Source organism: Poromitra crassiceps (genome assembly GCF_964638095.1).
Source record: "Poromitra crassiceps genome assembly, chromosome: 20".
NCBI classification, from domain to species: domain Eukaryota; kingdom Metazoa; phylum Chordata; class Actinopteri; order Beryciformes; family Melamphaidae; genus Poromitra; species Poromitra crassiceps.
In genome coordinates this window covers 24,525,006-24,530,005 of record NC_139637.1, presented here as the reverse complement: position 1 = coordinate 24,530,005, position 5,000 = coordinate 24,525,006, and positions in this window count along the sequence as shown.

The following is a 5,000-nucleotide window of genomic DNA, read 5'->3' as shown; positions in this document are numbered from 1 at the left end:
AGACTCAGAGACTGTGCAGGAGGCAGAGAGGGTGCCATGTGTTTGTTCTGTTTGGAGTTTAGACTCAGACTGTGCAGGAGGCAGAGAGGGTGCCATGTGTTTGTTCTGTTTGGAGTTTAGACTCAGAGACTGTGCAGGAGGCAGAGAGGGTGCCATGTGTTTGTTATGTTTGGAGTTTAGACTCAGACTGTGCAGGAGGCAGAGAGGGTGCCATGTGTTTGTTCTGTTTGGAGTTTAGACTCAGAGACTGTGCAGGAGGCAGAGAGGGTGCCATGTGTTTGTTATGTTTGGAGTTTAGACTCAGACTGTGCAGGAGGCAGAGAGGGTGCCATGTGTTTGTTATGTTTGGAGTTTAGACTCAGACTGTGCAGGAGGCAGAGAGGGTGCCATGTGTTTATGTTTGGAGTTTAGACTCAGAGACTGTGCAGGAGGCAGAGAGGGTGCCATGTGTTTGTTATGTTTGGAGTTTAGACTCAGACTGTGCAGGAGGCAGAGAGGGTGCCATGTGTTTGTTATGTTTGGAGTTTAGACTCAGAGACTGTGCAGGAGGCAGATAGGGTGCCATGTGTTTGTTATGTTTGGAGTTTAGACTCAGAGACTGTGCAGGAGGCAGAGGGTGCCATGTGTTTGTTATGTTTGGAGTTTAGACTCAGAGACTGTGCAGGAGGCAGAGAGGGTGCCATGTGTTTGTTATGTTTGGAGTTTAGACTCAGACTGTGCAGGAGGCAGAGAGGGTGCCATGTGTTTGTTATGTTTGGAGTTTAGACTCAGACTGTGCAGGAGGCAGATAGGGTGCCATGTGTTTGTTATGTTTGGAGTTTAGACTCAGAGACTGTGCAGGAGGCAGAGAGGGTGCCATGTGTTTGTTATGTTTGGAGTTTAGACTCAGACTGTGCAGGAGGCAGAGAGGGTGCCATGTGTTTGTTATGTTTGGAGTTTAGACTCAGACTGTGCAGGAGGCAGATAGGGTGCCATGTGTTTGTTATGTTTGGAGTTTAGACTCAGAGACTGTGCAGGAGGCAGAGAGGGTGCCATGTGTTTGTTATGTTTGGAGTTTAGACTCAGAGACTGTGCAGGAGGCAGAGAGGGTGCCATGTGTTTGTTATGTTTGGAGTTTAGACTCAGACTGTGCAGGAGGCAGAGAGGGTGCCATGTGTTTGTTATGTTTGGAGTTTAGACTCAGAGACTGTGCAGGAGGCAGAGAGGGTGCCATGTGTTTGTTATGTTTGGAGTTTAGACTCAGACTGTGCAGGAGGCAGAGAGGGTGCCATGTGTTTGTTATGTTTGGAGTTTAGACTCAGACTGTGCAGGAGGCAGAGAGGGTGCCATGTGTTTGTTATGTTTGGATTAATGTGTGTATCTCCATGAAGTGAGGGATGAAAAACTAGTGCAGGAGGCAGAGAGGGTGCCTAAAATGGTCTAAGTGGGCGGGCGGTGGTTAGTCTATTTGTGACATCATCAGTGATGTCATAAATCAGGAATTGTGATTCATCGGTGATGTCACTTGAGCAATGGTGATGTCATCAGTGATGTCACGCAAGCAATTGTGATGTCATCAGTGATGTCATAAATCCTTCCTGGTGGAAGATGCAAGGCATCCAGTCTGCCGGAAAATCCATAGGAAGAAGAAGCAGCCGCTGCTCACGCACGATAATTTCCCTCCAAAAACGATAATTGTGACCCTCAGGTACGATAATTCATAATTTCCCAACTGTTTGGATTAATGTGTGTATCCCCATGAAGTGAGGGATGAAAAACTAGTGCAGGAGTCAGAGAGGGTGCCATGTGTTTCTTATGTTTGGAGGTTAGAGACTAGTGCAGGAGGCAGATAGGGTGCCATGTGTTTGTGTTTACAGGTTAGAGCCTGCGCAGGGGGTGGAGAGGGTACCATGTGTTTATGTTTGGCGGTTAGAGATTGTGTGGGAGATGGGACTACGTGTGCGCCTTTGTCTTTGTCTCAGGGTAGATTTTGTAGGGCATTTCATTGGGCGCTTTTAGACCTGCGCACCCTAAAAATACTAGACGTCCAGATGAATATGTAGGTAGCAGCCATGTTTTGCTAACTGGCTGGGAAGCAGGTGTAGCATAGCTCCGAAGTCGGCAAAGTTTTTGACAAAGTTAATGGGGCATGACTGCTCAAATGGGTCCCGGGTCGCAAGTGTTCTGCATGCAGTGAAAATGATATTCTTGCCTTTTTTTGTATCTCTATTCCAGCACACTGTGGTACCCAAACAGTCCTGGAATTGTACAAATTGGGCATGGCTATAAAGGCTATTGTGAGTTCTAGGTCATTCACAGAAACTCTCTAGTCTACACCTGGAATGTAGACACCTCTAGTCTACACCATTCAAAACATGTCATTGTGGGTTTTTCTGAGCCATTTTCAGATAATAGTACCTGTCATCCAATCATCACACATTGTCACCTAATTGAGTCGTGATTTGCCAAAGTAGATCCTACTTGAAAAAGGTCTTGTAGCGAAACGTGTGTTAAATGTCCATTTTGAGCAAGTGAAGACAGTGTGCAGGTGTCCATCCTTCCTATAGGTTTGCCAAAGTAAAAGGGGTTGAATACTTTGGCAAATAGCAAAATATAAATACAAATATAAAAAATATAGAAAAATATATAATATAATATAATTAAGCAATATAGCATGAGCGCCAGTGTGTTGTGCCAAATATATCCCCCTGATCAGCTGTTATCCCACGAGACCGCAGGCCGAGTGGGATAACTGCTGAGCAGGGGGATATATTCCACAACACACGCAGCTCGAGTGCTATATTGCTTTTATAAAACGGTTTCCAAGTATGATAATATAATAATAATAATAATACTATAAGTCCGACTCCGACTGGCATGTCATTCTGATAGAGTCAGTTGAAACACTACTGTAAGGCGGGACCGCAAGAACATGCGGGTGATTTGATTGGCTCGTTCTGGAGACTGAAGTTGACATTGGCCAATCCTGGCGCTTGCTGAGTAGCTGAGAGCTTTCTGGAAACCCCGACAGGCAGCGTTGCATTCTCAGCGCTTGCTGAGAAGCTGAATGCTTTCTGCAAAGCCCGACACCAACTAACGTTACGGGGTTAAATGCGGGGTTAAATGCGGGGTTAACAGCCTTTCTTTTGCAAAGAAGACATTAGCCCGCATCTATTCTTGTACAAAACATCATTTTCTGCGAAGTATTAGTAAAGTTATAAGCGAAGATCGATTCACAAGGATCTGACAGCTGTCTCCGCCATTTTTTTTTTCTACGTTGTCATTTGAGGTAAGCCTTATTATTACTCTCTTAGTAAGAGAGTTGCCATGGCAACCAATAACCCATGGCCATGGGTTATTGAACTCGGTTACTGGAATTATACAATGGCTGTGAACCAATCAGATTGCTTGATTTGAGAGAGCCGTTTTATAATATAAAATATACATCAAAAAACACCCCCCACCCCCCCATTTTTTTGGGTGGTGTAAAACTCATGTTACTTACTAGTAATTCATTAAAAGTATTCATGTAAATTTAAATATATATAGAAAAGTATTAATGTATGAATTGCTATCCAGTGAAATTAGTTCTTTTTTGCCAGGCATTATGATATGCATGTTAAATTCTCATTATGAAACTGAGCTCAGACGACAGCTGAACGGTTCAGTGGAAATAAATGTGGGATGCTTCAGTGGATTCTGGAGATTGAATATGAATCAGAGCTTTGGCAGCACAGTAAAGCTCAGGTGTCACTCTGATCTTACCTGTGCGTTTCAGTCATGATGATGAGGTGGCTGCAGGTGTAGGTGTGGGTCTAGCTGTAGCTGTAGGTGTAGGTGCAGACAGGTGTGTAGATGCCTGGGGGGCAGGCAGAGTGCAGCATGTCAAACATTCAGTTCCCATGTAGCGCTGCTACCAAACCACTCTGACATGGGAATGTGACAAAATGACTCTGACATGTGAACGTGACGAAATGACTCTTGACGTGTAATGGAGGGTTTGGTTCTCAGGATTCACTTTGACTTGTCACCATGGGGCATCCGTTAGGATGCAGAAATATAGTGTCCAAACAGGTTTGGGTCCAGTTGAAAGTATTTATTGGTCCAGCAAACAATATTTGGGCAATGAGGAAACACAGGAGGAAAACACAGGAGGAAAAAACACAGGAGCTGCCCTTTAAATGCAGTGCTATCACATGTGCATCATGCTGCCCCATGCATTGGTGTGGAAGGAATGAAGATTCAAGATTCAAGATTTTTTATTCAAGATTCAAGATTTTTATTGTCACTCCATGGTACAAGTACCACGTGTGAAATTCTTGTGCAGTGGACTCCGTTTACGACATAGTACAAATAGGCAACAAGCAATAAGTAATAGGCAATAAGAAATAGGCATCAATAGGCAATAAGACAGCAATAAGGCAATAAGAAATAGGCATCTATAAGCAATAAGACAAGTCGGTGGCTTATACGACAGTGGCATATTCATTGCACATAGGTGCACATGTCATGTGCATACGTTAGACGTGTTCAGACATTCCAAATTCGACGTTTTATACATACATGTGCAAATAGCATGTACCTTATTAAACATACACTTAAATTTACAATTAAACGTTAGGCACCTTATTAAACATACACTTAAATTTACAATTAAACGTTAGGCATCCGTAATAGTAGCAGCTGCAGTACGGTACGGTACGACTACTGCACTATTTGTGCATATTTAGGAGTCTCGTGGCCTGCGGGAAGAAACTGTTCCTCAAGCGATTTGTGCGTGTTTTTGGAACCCTGTATCTCCTCCCTGAGGGTAGCAGGGAGAACAGGCTGTTGTGGGGATGGTTTGTGTCTTTGATGATCTTCAGGGACCTCCTGAGGCACCGCTGGTTGTACAGTTCGTGCAGTTCTGGCAGTTCACCTCCTGTTACGTGCTGGGCCGCGCGCCTCACCCTCCGTAGCGCTCTGCGGTCCATGGTGGTACAGTTCCCGTACCAGGCGGTGAAGCCGCCTGTCAGCAGGCT